The sequence below is a fragment of the Pristiophorus japonicus genome, chromosome 8, assembly GCF_044704955.1.
Source record: "Pristiophorus japonicus isolate sPriJap1 chromosome 8, sPriJap1.hap1, whole genome shotgun sequence".
Taxonomy (NCBI): Eukaryota; Metazoa; Chordata; class Chondrichthyes; family Pristiophoridae; genus Pristiophorus; species Pristiophorus japonicus.
The window spans coordinates 25,729,869-25,750,491 of record NC_091984.1 but is presented as its reverse complement, the minus strand read 5'-3'; the positions used below and the strand labels follow the sequence as shown (position 1 = coordinate 25,750,491).

Here is a 20,623-nt window from a genome sequence, read left to right as displayed (position 1 = left end):
GGGGGGGGAGAATGAGACGGGGGGGGGGAGAGAATGAGACGGGGGGGGGGGGGAGAATGAGACGGGGGGGGGGGGGGGAGAATGAGACGGGGGGGGGGGGGGGAGAATGAGACGGGGGGGGGGGGGGAGAATGAGACGGGGGGGGGAGAATGAGACGGGGGGGGGGGGGAGAATGAGACGGGGGGGGGGGGAGAATGAGACAGGGGGGGGGGGGGGGAAGGAATGAGATGGGGGGGGGGAAGGAATGAGACGGGGGGGGGGAAGGAATGAGACGGGGGGGGGGAAGGAATGAGACGGGGGGGGGGGGAGGAATGAGACGGGGGGGGGGGGGGGAGGAATGAGACGGGGGGGGGGGGGAGGAATGAGACGGGGGGGGGGGGAGGAATGAGACGGGGGGGGGGGAGGAATGAGACGGGGGGGGGGAGGAATGAGACGGGGGGGGGGAGGAATGAGGGGGGGGGGGGGAGGAATGAGACGGGGGGGGGGGAGAATGAGACGGGGGGGGGGAGAATGAGACGGGGGGGGGGAGAATGAGACGGGGGGGGGGAGAATGAGACGGGGGGGGGGAGAATGAGACGGGGGGGGGGAGAATGAGACGGGGGGGGGGAGAATGAGACGGGGGGGGGGAGAATGAGACGGGGGGGGGGAGAATGAGACGGGGGGGGGGAGAATGAGACGGGGGGGGGGAGAATGAGACGGGGGGGGGGAGAATGAGACGGGGGGGGGGAGAATGAGACGGGGGGGGGGAGAATGAGACGGGGGGGGGGGAGAATGAGACGGGGGGGGGGGGAGAATGAGACGGGGGGGGGGGAGAATGAGACGGGGGGGGGGGGAGAATGAGACGGGGGGGGGGGGAGAATGAGACGGGGGGGGGGGAGAATGAGACGGGGGGGGGGGAGAATGAGACGGGGGGGGGGGAGAATGAGACGGGGGGGGGGGGAGAATGAGACGGGGGGGGGGGGAGAATGAGACGGGGGGGGGGGAGAATGAGACGGGGGGGGGGGAGAATGAGACGGGGGGGGGGGAGAATGAGACGGGGGGGGGGAGAATGAGACGGGGGGGGGGAGAATGAGACGGGGGGGGGGAGAATGAGACGGGGGGGGGGAGAATGAGACGGGGGGGGGGAGAATGAGACGGGGGGGGGGAGAATGAGACGGGGGGGGGGAGAATGAGACGGGGGGGGGAGAATGAGACGGGGGGGGGAGAATGAGACGGGGGGGGGAGAATGAGACGGGGGGGGGAGAATGAGACGGGGGGGGGAGAATGAGACGGGGGGGGGAGAATGAGACGGGGGGGGGAGAATGAGACGGGGGGGGGAGAATGAGACGGGGGGGGGGGGAGAATGAGACGGGGGGGGGGAGAATGAGACGGAGGGGGGGAGAATGAGATGGGGGGGGGGAGAATGAGACGGGGGGGGGGGGGGGGGAGAATGAGACGGGGGGGGGGGGGGGAGAATGAGACGGGGGGGGGGGGGGGAGAATGAGACGGGGGGGGGGGGGGGAGAATGAGACGGGGGGGGGGGGGGGGGGAGAATGAGACGGGGGGGGGGGGGGGAGAATGAGACGGGGGGGGGGGGGGGGGAGAATGAGACGGGGGGGGGGGGGGAGAATGAGACGGGGGGGGGGGGAGAATGAGACGGGGGGGGGGGGGAGAATGAGACGGGGGGGGGGGGGAGAATGAGACGGGGGGGGGGGGGAATGAGAAAGGAGATGGGGGGGGGAATGAGAAAGGAGATGGGGGGGGGGGGGGAATGAGAAAGGAGATGGGGGGGGGGAGGAGAAAGGAGATGGGGGGGGGGGGGGGAGGAGAAAGGAGATGGGGGGAGAAAGGAGATGGGGGGTGGGAAGGAGAAAGGAGATGGGGTGGGGGGAAAGGAGAAAGGAGATGGGGGGGGGAAAGGAGAAAGGAGATGGGATGGGGGGGGGGGGGAAGGAGAAAGGAGATGGGATGGGGGGGGGGGAAGGAGAAAGGAGATGGGATGGGGGGGGGGGAAGGAGAAAGGAGATGGGATGGGGGGGGGGGAAGGAGAAAGGAGATGGGATGGGGGGGGGAAGGAGAAAGGAGATGGGATGGGGGGGGGGAAGGAGAAAGGAGATGGGATGGGGGGGGGGAAGGAGAAAGGAGATGGGATGGGGGGGGGGGGGGAAGGAGAAAGGAGATGGGGGGGGGGGAGGAAGGCGAAAGGAGATGGGGGGGGGGGGGGAGGAAGGAGAAAGGAGATGGAGGGGGGGGGGGGGAGGGGGGAGCGGGAGTCGTGTTGGTGTCGGGTCCGGAGACGGGAAGCGGGAGTCGAGTCGGGGGCGGGGGAAAGCGGGAGTCGGGTCGGTGTCGGGAAGCGGGAGTCGAGTCGGGTTGGGAGGAAGCAGGAGCTGGGCGTGGGAGGAGCCGTATTCACGCAGCCCCAGTGAGGCCATTCGGCCAGGGCTAGGGGCTACGTGCTTCGGCCCCTCCCACAGTTTTGGGCGCCTGGAGCTACTGCACATGCGTGCCCACTGTAGCGCGCGTACAGAGGTCCCGGCACTGTTTTCAGCGCAGGGACCTGGCTCCGCCCCCTACAGCTCCTGCTGCGCCGTGCCGAGCTGCAAACGACCTGCAGGGAGCTGGAGAATCTGGAAGTTTTTTTTTAGGCACACTTTGTGGCGAGAAAAACGGGCGTCCAGGTCGGGACTGCGCCGTTCTAGGCGCGGCTCAAAACTTGGGCTTAATGAAAGTAAAATCAGAAAATTGTCCAAGTGCCCAACATGTTCTTCAACAAATGAAAAGCTGGGTCCCATCAATTGCAAGTCATCAAAACTAAAAGATTAACCTATTTTCTCTTTTAGATATTGACCAACCTTTGTACAAGTCACGAATGTTCTGGTTTTATTTCATATATGATAATTTAACAGTGTTACCCATAGTATGTATTGTTAATCCTGGGCCATTTGGGCTATTATTTCTCAAGTGTGAAAAATGGAAAAGGTCCAATGTGATCCAAAACAGATTATAGCAATGGTAGCATAATGTCTGAAAACAAAAAGGTTTGTTAAGCAGTATAGTATGGAGGTGGACAGATTTGATTAAATGAAATTATCCTACAAGAATATTTTAATGGATACACTACATTCCTGAAAGATTTTGCCATCCCCTTGACCATGAGAGATCCATAGCTACAATACAAACAGCTAGTTAATTCTATGCATAACTCAAAAGATTTGATTTGAGGAAATATTTCAAGCAACCTCCAACTAACTACAAGCTGTCTGGTAAGTACGCTTCATTTAGGATTTTGTATTAATTTAAAATTAAAAGCTGTACAAATCAAATAGCAAAACATTCCATAAGAACCACAGTATCACCAGAAATTTAAAAAAAAAATCCCTTTGCAGATAGTCAAATAGAAAAAAAAATTGTGCTCATGAGGATCAAAATTGAGTGACTAATGGTTTCAACATGTTACAAATTGAAACTGTGAATCTATAATCACATTAGTGGCTTGTTAACTGAAATGAAAATCTGATTTACTAATTTAGCAGATGGAGGAACTATGTCTCAGCAATGCAATCATTCTCAAATAGTAGCATTCAAAAGTTCCATTTGGTGTATTTCATAACTCTTAGCCAATAAGCCATCACAAAATGTTACACAGTTCTTGCAGCTTAAAAGTTATAAATCCATCAAGATAAGCTAAAATCTGGTAATTTTATCATTCATTTACAAATATGAACATTTGGATTGTCATTTATACAGACTGCATCGTACATTGTACAGCCCATAAGATACAATTTTTACAGAACCATTTTAAATAAGTGTAATAAAATGTACTCCCCGTTTACACTTTTATTCACCCATGCACCAATAGAAATAAAATGTTGATGAACAAAAAGTTCTCAGCAACTCCTAAATGAGAAGGGGACCCAAACCAGTTAAAGCTATCCTTGCATTCAGAACACAACTTGGGTCAAACCATGAATTTATATTACTCTGCAAAAGGTCATTGCCATGCTGAACAATCTTAATCCATTCCATCTGTATTCTTATTTTTGAAAGCATTCTTACCATCAGTCATTTATTTACATGAAATACAATTTGCAGCCCTTTCGCTGAATTAATGTGTTAAGATAAATATTGGATCCAATGGTTTTGACCTTGACCAGTTCCGTTGGGTGGGCCACATTGTTCGCATGCCCAACACAAGACTCCCAAAGCAAGCGCTCTACTCGGAACTCCTACATGGCAAGCGAACCCCAGATGGGCAGAGGAAACGTTTCAAGGACACCCTCAAAGCCTCGGTCATGAAGTGTAACATCCCCACCGACATCTCGGGGTCCCTGGCCAAAGATCGCCCTAAGTGGAGGGAAAGCATCCGGGAGGGCGCTGAGCACCGAGTCTTGTCGCCGAGATCATGCACAAAGCAAACACAGGCAGCGGAAGGAGCGTGCAGCAAACCAGACTCCCCACCCACCCATTCCTTCAATGACTGTCTGTCCCACCTGTGACAGACTGTAATTCCCGTATTGGACTGTATAGTCAGTCACCTGAGAACTCACTGAGTGGAAACAAGTCTTCCTCGATTTCGAGGGACTGCCTATGATGATAATGTATCCAATGGGTTTCCAATTTACATTCTTTAGGATACAAGGTATAAGTGCATCTTTCCACAAATATTCAATCAAAAAACTAATCACCTAATGGATTAAGAGGAACTACCACAATCTACAATAAACTACAAGTACAGCGTAATTTGATTTTCATTAAGTTATGGACAAACTTAACATGAACATTTCTATAAGACTTGATTAAAATCAAGTTTTAAAATCACATCAGAAGGAACAATTAGAAGGTTGAATTCCTGAGACATGTCCCCCATAATATTTTCAAGTTCCTTTCCTCTCCACCCAACACAACATTGTTGTACCCAGAGACAAATCAGTTGTTGCTTGCTCTGGTATTTCCCCATAAGTATTATAAATCTACACTCTCTAGAATATTGCTAATCTGCAATCAGGAATCCAGCAGGTGCTCATTAGAAGCACCACAGTAACCAAGCAGGATTAATAATGTTTTAAAATGGGTCCTGCTGCTCAGAAATAACGGATTGGAATTTTAGCAATTAAGAGTGCATTGATGGCATTTTTTCTAAACAAACTCGAAGGCAAGGTTGCAGTCACTGTACTGCATACTGATGGGTACAAACAGCTTCAGGCTGGAGGCAAGTGGTACTGTAATAGAGATGCAGTCTATTCTGTACATGTAATAGTGCAATCATGGCTCAGAGCAGGAAAACTGCATCAACAATGCTACATTAAGTCATGTAATAATGTCTTCATAAACAGTAATCAATATTTCCCTTTAATTGAATTAAACAGCAGAAACCTATAAATAAAATTATACTGTTACCTAAACTTTAAAATAGTTTATCAAACCTGTTTAAATCGTGAGCAATTGCCAAAAGTCAGTAATTCATGGTCACTTAAATTTATGAAAAACAGAATGCAAGTATTTATTGATAAAGATCAGATTTATTTACTAACATTTTTAACAATTTATACAATTGAGTGAATTGTCATGTAAAGCAAGGTGGAAACTGAATAAATGTTTTTCATTTATATAACACCTTGAACATTAAAGTTTCACACAAGAGTGGGCACTAAAGGCAGCCTTTGCGTGAGGGTTAGAACCGTTTTAATTGGACCAAAAAGGAGGCACTTAGTAACCCAGTGTCCCTGGGACATAAATCAGTACAAGTGCCTCCTCAATTTGAAGAGGGCATCACTAATAAAACACAACATATTCAAGAATTTACTGATAGGTCACGGATGGGTTTTTTTAGGGAGGCAATGATTACAATTTTGAATTGAATGGCAGTGACTGAACAGAAGCTTTAAAACAATGCCAGCAAGCAATGGGGCCGGCAAAAGTAGTTGCGTGGTCAAGAATTCTATGGGGGGAGGGCAGAGAGAGACAAGTAGGAGGGGAAAAGAAGTGTGGAGACAAAGTTAGAAGGATTAAGATGAGTGCAGGCTTGGGAGGTGGTTGACATAACAGCAGAGGGAAGGAGGAGAAACCCCAAAGTAAACTATTTCAATCTTACAAAGCAGCCCACAAAATAGCAAAGACAAGAACAGATTGTCGTTTGAGAACACGTAAAAAAGGAATTGTGAATTGTTCTTATCCTCCAAGTTGAGCCTGCAGTGATGGGAGGATTGGACAATGGAGATAGAATTGCAGTAATGGACATTATCCAGCTTAATTTGTAGCGGACTTCATCGGATGTCAACAGTCTCTACCGCTATAAAAAGGTGGTAATTGTGTCAGGGAGTAACGAGATTGTAATGACTGACTTGGTAGAAAAAAGGGCATCGCAGGCAGGAGAGAGGGAGCAGCAAATACGCAAGTATAGTTAACAGCAAGTCAGTTCCGCAATTTTGCGCTGCAGCAGGTTATTGACGCGATTGAGGTTAGTGGTTAGGATTAGAAACCACTATTGCCAACGTTGTTGTCACCAGGCGCGTCCATATTGACCAAAGAATTGACAATATTGGAAAACACGAACGTCATGTGCAATAATTCGAATCTCTGCTCTAAAAGCAGACAGCGTGCTGGCAGTCGAGGCCTGTCACTGAAGAATACACTACGATATCGATTAAACTACAACCTGTTACCCCAATTATTTGCGGTAGAATACACTTTTTTTAAAAAAGTCCAGGAATTGGTTGGTGACTTGCTTAAATGATGAGTGCTATGCGTTTTTAATCCATGTATGTAATCTACTTGTGGGCTACAACTCACATCACAAAGGCGTTTTGTTTCGTCAACTGAATGAAAACTTCACACCTTCAGGTAACTTTCTGAACAGTTCAATCAGAGACATATATATATGTACACACACACACAAAAAATTAAAGTTTTTACTTTTCACTGCAGCAAAATGGCGGCAAGAAATATGCTCCTGCTCACTATTTTTGTTTTACCTCGATTCAGGGGGAGAGAGGAGGGGATAAATCTGGAATTGTTAAATAGGCAGCGTTGTTGTACAGTTTCGCTCTAACCCTGTGGAGTTACCTAGTTCTTCGTAACAAGACGGGGGGTGGGGGATCACCAAAAGTGAAAACAAAAACCCACAACAGCCGTCCACCCATTTACAAACTCCCGCGGTCCCATGAGCCTGCAACAACAACAAAAAATCCACCAATTTTTATAGTTGCATATAATGTATGAATATCTTATGCCTCCCTCCAAATGAAAGCTCCTATCGGCTCTCTGTGGAGCCGTTAGATTCGTTCTGGGACTGACCTGTCTGTTAAACGGCGACACGCGCGCACCCCGTCAAACAAACGGGTTTCAAAGCAACTGCCAGCCTCGCGCGCAGGAAACAGAACGCCAGCTACGTCAGCAGCCGCTGCCCGGCCTGCTTTTATTGGGGCCTTTCGCAGGCCCGCAAGGTAACTGCAGATCCTTTCCAGAACTTTCCCTGTGAGCGTCTGAACTAGTTCAATTTCGATGGGAACAATTTAATAATGCAGATCAAAACCAGATTATTTATACATATTTTACCATCCGTTATAGAAACTTGCGTATGAAACCTTATTGTAAACTGCTGAGGAGGAGAGGCGGGGGGAACCATTTCAACAGCTTAAACTGCCGCCCACCCGCCCGCCCCCGAGGGCTTTGAAAGACAAAAGGTCAACTGGGTGGAGACGTAATTCACCTCAACTTCAGTTAGAAAGAGGCGAATACGTTTCCTTTTGGTTTATTTTTTTTAATGATTTGAGTGTTTATTGTTTACGCCCCTCTTAAAAAGAGGGAGGGCAAATTTGTTGGATTAATTTGCGTTGATGTCCAATTAATAAAGATTAGCAAGAGGCGAATCTAGTCTGAATGTAATACAATAGAAACCCATTAGAAAGGGGAGGGAGAAAGAAAAAATAGAATCATTTGAAATAAAAACAATGCACAGTAAATTTAGTAGTTGAGGCAAATAGCGTAGATGCATTTAAGGGAAAGCTAGATAAACACATTTCATTTTTCTCCTCGCTCCCAGGCAGAATTTAGGGAGCTAGGAAAAAAAATTAAAGGGTGGATCTCAAAGGTAGTAATCTCCAGGTTACTATGGTGCCACGTGCTAATAATGGAAGGATAGAGAGGATGAACGTGTCGCTGGAGAGTTGGTGCAGGAGGGAAGGCTTTAAATTCCTGAGGCATTGGGACTGCTTCTTGGGGAGATGGGACCTGTACAAACCGGACGGAGTGCACCTCAACAGCGCCGAGACCAATATCCTCACGGGGAGTTTTGCTAGTGCTTTTGGGGAGAGTTTAAACTAGCTTGGTAGGGGGATGGGAACCTGAGAATAAATTCAATAGGGAAGGAAGTAAAGCTGAAATTGCAAAGCAAGAATGTAGAAAGTGAATTTGTAAGACGTAGGAACCAAACTGTACAGCAAAATTCTAAAAGGACAAAGGGTGTTAAAAGAACAAGCCTGAAGGCTTTGTGTCTTAATGCAAGGAGTATCCGCAATAAAGTGGATGAATTAACTGTGCAAATAGATGTTAACAAATATGATGTGATTGGGATTACGGAGACGTGGCTCCAGGATGATCAGGGCTGGGAACTCAACATCCAGGGGTATTCAACATTCAGGAAAGATAGAATAAAAGGAAAAGGAGGTGGGGTAGCATTGCTGGTTAAGGAGCAAATTAAGGCAATAGTTCGGAAGGACATTAGCTTGGATGATGTGGAATCTATATGGGTAGAGCTGCAGAATACCAAAGGACAAAAAACGTTAGTGGGAGTTGTGTACAGACCTCCAAACAGTAGTAGTGATGTTGGGGAGGGCATCAAACATGAAATTAGGGGTGCGTGCAATAAAGGTGCAGCAGTTATAATGGGTGACTTTAATATGCACATAGATTGGGTTAACCAAACTGGAAGCAATACGGTAGAGGAGGATTTCCTGGAGTGCATAAGGGATGGTTTTTTAGACCAATATGTCGAGGAACCAACTAGGGGGGAGGCCATCTTAGACTGGTTGTTGTGTAATGAGAGAGGATTAATTAGCAATCTCGTTGTGCGAGGCCCCTTGGGGAAGAGTGACCATAATATGGTGGAATTCTGCATTAGGATGGAGAATGAAACAGTTAATTCAGAGACCATGGTCCAGAACTTAAAGAAGGGTAACTTTGAAGGTATGAGGCGTGAATTGGCTAGGATAGATTGGCGAATGATACTGAAGGGGTTGACTGTGGATGGGCAATGGCAGACATTTAGAGACCGCATGGATGAACTACAACAATTGTACATTCCTGTCTGTCGTAAAAATAAAAAAGGGAAGGTGGCTCAACCGTGGCTATCAAGGGAAATCAGGGATAGCATTAAAGCCAAGGAAGTGGCATACAAATTGGCCAGAAATAGCAGAGAACCCGGGGACTGGGAGAAATTTAGAACTCAGCAGAGGAGGACTAAGGGTTTGATTAGGGCAGGGAAAATGGAGTATGAGAAGAAGCTTGCAGGGAACATTAAGACGGATTGCAAAAGTTTCTATAGATATGTAAAGAGAAAAAGGTTAGTAAAGACAAACGTAGGTCCCCTGCAGTCAGAATCAGGGGAAGTCATAACGGGGAACAAAGAAATGGCGGACCAATTGAACAAGTACTTTGGTTCGGTATTCACTGAGGAGGACACAAACAACCTTCCGGATATAAAAGGGGTCGGAGGGTCTAGTAAGGAGGAGGAACTGAGGGAAATCCTTATTAGTCGGGAAATTGTGTTGGGGAAATTGATGGGATTGAAGGCCGATAAATCCCCAGGGCCTGATGGACTGCATCCCAGAGTACTTAAGGAGGTGGCCTTGGAAATAGTGGATGCATTGACAGTCATTTTCCAACATTCCATTGACTCTGGATCAGTTCCTATGGAGTGGAGGGTAGCCAATGTAACCCCACTTTTTAAAAAAGGAGGGAGAGAGAAAACAGGGAATTACAGACCGGTCAGCCTGACATCGGTAGTGGGTAAAATGATGGAATCAATTATTAAGGATGTCATAGCAGTGCATTTGGAAAGAGGTAATATGATAGGTCCAAGTCAGCATGGATTTGTGAAAGGGAAATCATGCTTGACAAATCTTCTGGAATTTTTTGAGGATGTTTCCAGTAGAGTGGACAAGGGAGAACCAGTTGATGTGGTATATTTGGACTTTCAGAAGGCTTTCGACAAGGTCCCACACAAGAGATTAATGTGCAAAGTTAAAGCACATGGGATTGGGGGTAGTGTGCTGACATGGATTGAGAACTGGTTGTCAGACAGGAAGCAAAGAGTAGGAGTAAATGGGGACTTTTCAGAATGGCAGGCAGTGACTAGTGGGGTACCGCAAGGTTCTGTGCTGGGGCCCCAGCTGTTTACACTGTACATTAATGATTTAGACGAGGGGATTAAATGTAGTATCTCCAAATTTGCGGATGACACTAAGTTGGGTGGCAGTGTGAGCTGAAAGGAGGATTCTATGAGGCTGCAGAGCGACTTGGATAGGTTAGGTGAGTGGGCAAATGCATGGCAGATGAAGTATAATGTGGATAAATGTGAGGTTATCCACTTTGGTGGTAAAAACAGAGAGACAGACTATTATCTGAATGGTGACAGATTAGGAAAAGGGCAGGTGCAAAGAGACCTGGGTGTCATGGTACATCAGTCATTGAAGGTTGGCATGCAGGTACAGCAGGCGGTTAAGAAAGCAAATGGCATGTTGGCCTTCATAGCGAGGGGATTTGAGTACAAGGGCAGGGAGGTGTTGCTACAATTGTACAGGGCCTTGGTGAGGCCACACCTGGAGTATTGTGTACAGTTTTGGTCTCCTAACCTGAGGAAGGACATTCTTGCTATTGAGGGAGTGCAGCGAAGGTTCACCAGACTGATTCCCGGGATGGCGGGACTGACCTATCAAGAAAGACTGGATCAACTGGGCTTGTATTCACTGGAGTTCAGAAGAATGAGAGGGGACCTCATAGAAACGTTTAAAATTCTGACGGGGTTAGACAGGTTAGATGCAGGAAGAATGTTCCCAATGTTGGGGAAATCCAGAACCAGGGGACACAGTCTAAGGATAAGGGGGAAGCCATTTAGGACCGAGATGAGGAGGAATTTCTTCACCCAGAGAGTGGTGAACCTGTGGAATTCTCTGCCACAGAAAGTTGTTGAGGCCAATTCACTAAATATATTCAAAAAGGAGTTAGATGAAGTCCTTACTACTAGGGGAATCAAGGGGTATGGTGAGAAAGCAGGAATGGGGTACTCAAGTTGCATGTTCAGCCATGAACTCATTGAATGGCGGTGCAGGCTAGAAGGGCCGAATGGCCTACTCCTGCACCTATTTTCTATGTTTCTATGAAACAAGGGTTAGTAAGTAGAAATCAAGGAGGTCTTCCTGTGCTAAATGATATCCTTCAATGCAAGGAATATAGCGAATAAGCCGGATGAGCTGAGAGCACAGGTAGGCACTTGGGAAGATGACATTATAGCCATTATCGAGGCATGGCTGAAACAGGGGCAGGTTTGGCAGATCAATATTCCTGGTTACAGGATTTTTAGACTGGACATAGAGTGGGTAAAAAGCAGGGAGGAGGGGTTGCGGTATTGATTAAATCTATAACAGCTTTGAGGAGGGATGATATGTTAGAACGATCATCAAATGAGGTCATTTGGGTTGAAATGAGAAATAAAAAGGGGGGGCGATCACACTGCTGGGCATGTATTATAGACCCCCAAACAGTGGGAGGGAGATAGAAGACCAAATATGTAGGCACATTTCTGTGAAGTCCAAAAACCATAGGGTAATAGTAGCGGATTTCAACTATCCTAATATTGATTGGGACAAACATAGTGTGAAGGGTATAGAACATCAGAAATAGGAGCAGCAGTAGGCCATACGGCCTCTTCGAGCCTGCTCCGCCATTTAATACGATCATTGCTGATCCAATCATGGATTCAGGTCCACTTCCCTGCCCGCTCTCCATGACCCCTTATTCGCTTATCGGTTAAGAAACTATCTGTCTTAAATGTATTCAATGTCCCAGCTTCCACAGCTCTCTGAGGCAGCAAATTCCACAGATTTACAACCCTCTGAGAGAAGAAATTCCTCCTCCTCTCAGTTTTAAATGGGCGGCCCCTTCTAAGATTAGGCCCCCTAGTTCTAGTCTCCCCCATCAGTTGAAACATTCTCTCTGCATCCACCTTGTCAAGCTTCCTCATAATCTTATACGTTTCGATAAGATCACCTCTCAGTCTTCTGAATTCCAATGACTAGAGGCCCAACCTACTCAACCTTTCCTCATAAGTCAACCCCCTCATCTCCGGAATCAACCGAGTGAACCTTCTCTGAACTGGCTCCAAAGCAAGTGTATCCTTTCATAAAGTCTATTCAACAGTCTATCGACTCTGGATCAATTCCTATGGACTGGAGGGTAGCTAATGTAACACCACTTTTTAAGAAAGGAGAGAGAGAGAAAACGGGTAATTGTAGACTGGTTAGCCTGACATCAGTCGTGGGGAAAATGTTGGAATCAATTATTAAAGATGAAATACCAGCACATTTGGAAAGCAGTGACAGGATCGGTCCAAGTCAGCATGGATTTATGAAAGGGAAATCATGCTCGACAAATCTTCTATAATTTTTTGAGGATGTAACCGGTAGATTGAACAAGGGAGAACCAGTGGATGTGTATTTGGACTTTCAAAAGGCTTTTGACAAGGTCCCACACAAGAGATTGGTGTGCAAAATTAAAGCACATGGTATTGGGGGTAATGTACTGACGTGGATAGAGAACTGGTTGGCAGATAGGAAGCAGAGAGTCGGGATAAATGGGTCCTTTTCAGAATGGCAGGCAGTAACTAGTGGGGTACCACAGGGCTCAGTGCTGGGACCCCAGCTATTTACAATATACATTCATGATTTGGATGAGGGAATTGAGTAATATCTCCAAGTTTGCAGATGACACTAAGCTGAGTGGCGGTGTGAGCTGTGAGGAGAATACTAAAAGGCTGCAGGCTAACTTAAACAGGTTAGGTGAGTGGGCAAACGCGTGGCAGATGCAGTATAATGTGGATAAATGTGAGGTTATCCACTTTGGTGGCAAAAACACAAAAGCAGAATATTATTTGAATGGCGGCTGTTTAGGAAACGGAGAGCTGCAGCGAGACCTGTGTGTCATGGTACATCAGTCATTGAAAGTTGGCATGCAGGTTCAGCAGGTGGTGAAGAAGGCAAATGGTATGTTGGCCTTCATAGCTAGAGGATTTGAGTATAGGAGCAGGGAGGTCCTACTGCAGTTGTACAGGGCCTTAGTGAGGCCTCACCTGGAATATTGTGTTCAGTTTTGGTCTCCTAATCTGAGGAAGGACGTTCTTGCTATTGAGGGAGTGCAGCGAAGGGTCACCAGACTGATTCCCGGGATGGCAGGACTGGCATATGAGGAGAGACTGGATCGACTGGGCCTGTATTCACTGGAGTTTAGAAGGATGAGCGCGGATCTCGTAGAAACATATAAAATTCTGTCGGGACTGAACAGGTTAGATGCAGGAAGAATGTTCCCGATGTTGGGGAAGTCCAGAACCAGGGGACACAGTCTAAGGATAAGGGGTAAGCCATTTAGGACTGAGATGAGGAGAAACTTCTTCACTCAGAGAGTTGTTAACCTGTGGAATTCCCTACTGCAGAGAGTTGTTGATGCCAGTTCATTGGAATTATTCAAGAGCGAGTTAGATATGGCACTTACGGCTAAAGGGATCAAGGGGTATGGAGAGAAAGCAGGAAAGAGGTACTGAGGTGAATGATCAGCCATGATCTTATTGAATGGTGGTGCAGGCTCGAAGGGCCGAATGCCCTACTCCTGCACCTATTTTCTATGTTTCTATATGGAAACCAAAACTGTACGCAGTATTCCAGGTGTGGCCTCACCAATACCCTGTATAACTGTATCAAGACTACCCTGCTTATATACTCCATCCCCTTTGCAATAAAGGCCAAGATACCATTGGCCTTCCTGATCACTTTCTGTAACTACATACTATCCTTTTGTGCTTCATGCACAAGTACCCCCAAATCCCGCTGTACTGCGGCACTTTGCAATCTTTCTCCATTTAAATAATAACTTGCTCTTTGATTTTTTTTCTGCCAAAGTGCATGACCTCACGCTTTCCCACATTATACTCCATCTGCCAAATTGTTGCCCACTCACTTAGCCTGTCTATGTCCTTTTGCAGAATTTTTGTGTCCTCACACATTGCTTTTCCTCCCATCTTTGTATTGTCAGCTAACTTGGCTACATTACATTCAGTCCCTTCTTCCAAGTCGTTCACATAGATTGTAAATAGTTGGGGCCCCAGCACTGATCCCTGCAGCATCCCACTAGTTACTGGTTGCCAACCAGAGAATGAACCATTTATCCCGACTCTCTGTTTTCTGTTAGTTAGCCAATCCTCTATCCATGCTAATATATTACCCCCAACCCCGTGAACTTTTATCTTGTGCAGAAACCTTTTGTGTGGCACCTTGTCAAATGCCTTCTGGAAGTCCAAATATACCACATCCACTGGTTCCCCTTTATCCACCCTGTTCGTTACATCCTCAAAGCATTCCAGCAAATTTGTCAAACATGACTTCCCTTTCATAAATCCATGCCTAACCGAATTTTCCTTTTCCAAATGTGCTGCTACTGCTTCTTTAATAATGGACTTCAACATTTTCCCAACCACAGATGTTAGGCTAACTGGTCTATTGTTTCCTGCTTTTTTGTCTGCCTCCTTTTTTAAATAGTGGCGTTACATTTGCAGTTTTTCAATCTGCTGGAACATCCCCAGAATCCAGGGAATTTTGGTAAATTACATCCAATGCATCCATAATCCCTGCTGCTACTTCTCTTAAGACCCTAAGATGCAAGCCATCAGGTCTAGGGGATTTATCTGCCTTTAGTCCCATTATCTTACTGAGTACCACCTCCTTAGTGATTGTGATTGTGTTAAGTTCCTCCCCTCCTATAGCCCCTTGACTATCCACTGTTGGAATATTGTTAGTGTCCTCTACCGTAAAGATTGATACAAAATATTTGTTCAGAGTTTCTGCCATCTCCATGTTCCCCACTACTAATTTCCCGGTCTCATCCTCTAAGGGACCAACATTTACTTTAGCCACCCTTTTCCTTTTTATATACCTATAGAAACTCTTGCTATCTGTTTTTATATTTTGTGCTAGTTTACCTTCATAGTCTATCTTCCCTTTCTTAATCATTTTTTTAGTCGTTCTTTGCTGGCTTTTAAAAGCTTCCCAGTCTTCTGTCTTCCCACTAGTTTTGGCCACTTTGTACGCCCTTGTTTTTAATTGGATACCGTCCTTTATTTCTTTAGTTAGCCACGGATGGCTATCTTTTCTTTTATATCCTTTACTTCTCACTGAAATATATTTTTCTTGAGAGTTGTGAAATATCTCCTTGAATGTACACCACTGTTCATCAACCGTCCTACATTTTAAATCTATTTTCCCAGTCCACTTTATCCAACTCTGTCCTCATACCTTCATAGTCTCCTTTATTTAAGCTTAGTACGCTGGTTAGAGATCCAACTTTCTCACCCTCCATCTGAATTTGAAATTCAATCATGCTATGATCACTCATTCCGAGGGGATCCTTTACTAGGAGATTGTTTATTAATCCTGTCTCATTGCACAGGACCAGATCTAAGATAGCCTGCCCCCTGGTTGGTTCCGTTACTTACTGCTCAAGGAACCCGTCCCTAACGCACTCTATGAACTCCTCCTCAAGGCTACCCTGACCAATGTGATTTGTCCAATCAATATGGAGGTTAAAATCACCCATGATTATTGCTGTTCCCTTTTTACAAACCCCCACTATTTCCTGGTTTATGCTTCGACCATCAGAGTTGCTACTGTTAGGGGGCCTATAGACTACGCCCACCAATGACTTTTTCCCCTTATTGTTCCTTATCTCCACCCAAACTGTTTCAACACCCTTATCATTTGAGCCAATATCGTTTCTTACTATTGCAGTGATTCCATCCTTTATCAAAAGAGCTACCCGACCTCCTTTTCCTTTCTGTCTCTCCTTCCGGATTTTCAAGTACCCCTGAATATTTAATTCCCAGTCCTGGTCACCTTGCAACCATGTCTCTGTAATGGCTATCAGATCATACCCATTTGTCTCAATTTGTGCCGTCAACCCATCTATTTTGTTACAAATGTTACGTGCATTTAGACAGTTTGTTTTTTATACCCTTTTTTCCTGTTTGCTTCTTCTCTCCTTTAAACTCACTTTCTTTATTTTTGCTTTCTAATTCCAGCTTTACTCCCTTCCCTACTGAATCTAGTTTCAGGTTCCCATCCCCCTGCCAAGCTAGTTTAAACCCTCCCCAACAGCACGAGCAACCCCCGCACCCCCCCCGCCCCGCCACCGTGAGGATATTGGTCCCGGCTCTGTTGAGGTGCAACCCGTCCAGCTTGTACAGCTCCCACCTCCCCCAAAAGCGGTTCCAATGCCTCAGGAAACTAAAGCCCTCCCGCCTGCACCATCTCTCCAGCCATGTATTCATCTGGGAGAGCACTGAGCACCTCGAGTCTCATTGCCGAGAGCATGCAGAAACCAAGCGCAGGCAGTGGAAAGAACGTGTGGCAAACCTGTCCCACCCAACCTTTCCCTCAAAGACTATCTGTCCCACCTGTGACGGGGACTGTGGCTCTCTTATTGGACTGTTCAGCCACCTCAGGACTCATTTTAAGAGTGGAAGCAAGTCTTCCTCAATTCCAAGGGACTGCCTATGATGACCCCCAGGTCCTGCTGTACTGCAGCACTTTGCAATCTTTCTCCATTTAAATAATAACTTGCTCTTTGATTTTTTCTGCCAAAGTGCATGATCTCACATTTTCCAACATTATACTCCATCTGCCAAATTTTTGCCCACTCACTAAGCCTGCCTATGTCCTTTTGCAGATTTTTTGTGTCCTCACACATTGCTTTACCCCTCATCTTTGTATCGTCAGCAAACTTGGCTGCGTTACACTTGGTTCCTTCTTCCAAGTTGTTAATATAGAGGGTGCAGAATTCCTAAAATGCATTCAAGAGAACTTTTTTAGTTAAAATGTAACAAGCCCAACACGGGAGGGGGTGGTTCTGGATTTCGTTTTGGGGAATGAAGCTGGGCAGTTGGAAGGAATATCAGTGGGAAAGCACTTGGGTGCCAGTGACCATAATTCAGTCAGATTCAAGGTAGTTATGGATAAGGACAAGGATAGACCAGGAATAGAAGTCCCAAATTGGGGAAAAGCTAATTGAGAAGTGATTTGGCCACAGTGGACTGAAAACAGCTACTTGAAGGTAAATCAGTGTCTGAACAGTGGGAGGCATTCAAGGAGGAGATCCAGAGGACTCCGGCCAAACATGTTCCCTTAAAGAAAAGGGGGTGGGGGAATAATAATTCTAGAGCCCCCCAGATGTCTCGGGACCTACAGGGGAGGATAAAGAAAAAAAAGGGAAGCTTCTGTCATATACCGACAGCTAAATACTGTAGATCTCTGAAGGAATATAGGAAGTTCAGAGGTGAAATTAAAAAGGATATTAGGAATGCTAAGAGAGAGCATGAAAAATTCTTGGCAAGTAAAATCAAGGAAAACTCGAAGATGTTCTATAAATATATTAAGAGCAAGAGGATAACTAAAGAATGGGTAGGGCCTATTAGAGACCATGAGGGTAATCTGTGTGTGGAGGCGGAAGATGTGGGTATGCTTCTTAATGAATTATTTACGTCTGTTTTCACAAAGCAGTATTTACATTGCTTCTTTCCGATCGAGGAGGAGTGGGTTTAGCAGCTTTGAAAGTGGATAAGTCCCCAGGCCTGGATGAAATGCATCCCAGGCTGTTGAGCGAAGCAAGAGAGTAAATAGCAGAGACTTTGACCATCATTTTCCAGTCCTCTTTCGATTCAGGCATGGTGCCGGAGGACTGGACGACTGCTAATGTGGTACCCTTGTTTAAGTAGGGAGAAAGGGATAGGCCGAGTAATTACAGGCCTGTCAGCCTAACCTCAGTGGTGGGAAAATTATTGGAAAAAATCCTGAAGGACAGGATAAATCTACATTTAGAAAGGCAAGGATTAATCATGGACAGTCAGCACGGATTTGTTAAGGGAAGATCGTGTTTGACTAACCTGATTGAATTTTTCGAGGAGGTAACCAGGAGAGTCGATGAGGGTAGTGCATACGATGTAGTGTATATGGATTTTAGCAAAGCTTTTGATACGGTCCCACATGGCAGACTGGTCACGAAGGTAAAGTGGCAAGTTGGATCCAAAATTAGCTTAGAGGTAGGAAGTAAAGGGTAATGGTTGATGGATGTTTTTGTGACTGGAAGGATGTTTCCAGTGGGGTTCCGCAGGGCTCAGTACTGGGTCACTTGCTTTTTGTGGTATACGTCAATGATCTAGATTTGAATATAGGGGGTATGATTACAAATTTTGCAGATGACACTAAAATTGGCTGTGTGGTTAATAATGAAGAGGAAAGTCGTGGACTGCAGGAGGATATCAATCTACTGGTCAGGTGGGCAGAACAGTGGCAAATGGAATTTAATTTGGGAAAGTGTGAGGTAATGCACTTGGGGAGGGATAATAAGGAAAGGGTATACACATTAAATGGTAGGCCACTTAGAAGTGTAGATGAACAAGGGGACCTTGGAGTGCTTGTCCACAGATCCCTGAAAGTAGCAGGCTAGGTGGATAAGGTGGTTAAGGCGGCATACGGAATGCTTGCCTTTATTGGCTGAGGCATAGAATACAAGAGCAGGGAGGTTATGCTTAAATTGTATAATACACTGGTTAGGCCACAGCTGGAATACTGCGTGCATTTCTGGTCGCCATATTATAGGAAGGACGTGATTGCACTGGAGTGGGTGCAGAGGAGATTTACGAGGATGCTGCCTGGAAGGGAGAATCTTGACTATGAGGACAGATTGGATAGGCTGGGTTTGTTCTCCTTGGAACAGAGGAGGCTGAGGGGAGACCTCATTGAGGTATATAAAATTTTGAGGAGCCTGGATATAGTGGATAACAGGGGCCTATGTCCCTTGGTAGAGGGGTCAATTACGGTGGGCATAGACTTAAGGTGGTTGGTGGATGATTTAGAGGGGATTTGAGGGGAAGCTTCTTCACGCAGAGGGTTGTGAGGGTCTGGAACTCGCTGCCTAGAAGGATGGTGGAGGCAGAAATCTTCACCACATTTAAAAGGTGCTTGGATGGGCACTTGAAGTGCCGTAACCTACAGGGTTATGGACCTAGAGCTGGTAAGTGGGATTAGACTGGATAATCATTTGTTGGCTGGCGCAGACACAATGGAATTTAATACGGCCAGGGTGATTTCCTGGAGTAGTTTTGATCGCCTGGATGGGTCGGCGAGGAATTTTCCTAGATTTTTTTCCCCAGTTGACCTGGGTTTTATCTTTTTTTGCCTCTCCCAGGAGATTGCATGGCTCAGGGTGGGGTGGAGTGTAAAATGTTGCGATGTATGATGTATCGCAGTTATGTGCAGTGGACTGGTTGGGCCGGATGCTCTTTACCTGTCCGTCATTGTTCTTTGTTAATAGGTTTATATCTTCAGGGCTGCTGATCGAGGGCCGTGTGGCTCCTTGTCGGCCGGCGCGAACATGATGGGCCGAAATGGCCTCCTTATGCACTCTAAATTTCTATGTTCTATGTTCTAAAGGAATAATTGGTGGGGTTAGATGAATTAGGATGGAGGGGACTCATGTGAGCATAAACGCCAGCTGAATAGCCTGTTTCTGTGCTGTAAATTCTAAGTAAACCAGTCAGCATTTGGGAGGAAATGACAGTTGAGAATGAATAGATATATCAATCACAGGCAGTTAGTTAATGGATTGAATGAGCTACAAAATGCTTAACAGAAATTGAGATGATGCTGTATATCACTGAGAGGATGGAAAGACATAAAAAAGAGACAAAAGAATGTGCAAAGAGTTGGGGTTGCAGTGTATCAATATGCCACAATGCATCAGTTCCATTTCATTAACTAAATTGTCAGAATTAGAAACTGGAATTGCTAGACAAAGAAAGAAGGAAAAGACCAAGGTCCATCTAGTTCGACTTCTGCCATCCTTCTTCTTAGGCAGTCCCTTGGAGTCGGGGATGACTTGCTTCCATGCTAACATGAGTTCTAAGGTGGCTGATGAGTCTAAGCAGGATCTACAGACCCTTGTCACTGGTGGGGCAGGTGGTGGTTGAAGGGATGGATAGGTGGAGTGCTTGGTTGATCGTACACTCCTTCCGCTGTTTGTATTTGACTTCCGTGTGCTCCTGACGAAGAGACAAAGTGTTTGGCGCCTTCCCGCATGCTTCGTCTTCATTTTGAACGGTCATGGGCCAGGAATTCCCAAGAGTCAGTGGAAATGTTACATTTTTTTCAAGGAGGGTTGAGGGAGTCCTCGAAGTGTTTTCTCTTCCCTCCTGGGGCTCACTTGCCGTGACGGAGCTCGGAATAGAGTGCCTGTTTCGGGAATCTTGTACCGGGCATGTGGACTACGTGGCCCGCCCATCGGAGCTGATTGAGTGTGGTCAATGCTTCGATGCTGGGGATGTTGGCCT

The 20,623-nt window shown here is 46.3% G+C and overlaps 2 protein-coding genes across 2 annotated transcripts in view; one reads left to right on the top strand and one right to left on the bottom strand.

The window, feature by feature from the left end:
• LOC139268440 (bromodomain-containing protein 3-like) overlaps nt 1–7,361 on the bottom strand; it is a 153,506-nt gene extending 146,145 nt beyond the window's left edge. Inside the window, exon 1 of the mRNA XM_070886594.1 lies at nt 7,276–7,361. The gene's annotated coding sequence lies outside the window, so the exon portion shown is untranslated. The remainder of the gene's footprint in view (nt 1–7,275) is intronic.
• tgfbr3 (transforming growth factor, beta receptor III) overlaps nt 7,348–20,623 on the top strand; it is a 285,519-nt gene continuing 272,243 nt past the window's right edge. The window contains exon 1 of the mRNA XM_070886589.1: nt 7,348–7,424. The gene's annotated coding sequence lies outside the window, so the exon portion shown is untranslated. The remainder of the gene's footprint in view (nt 7,425–20,623) is intronic.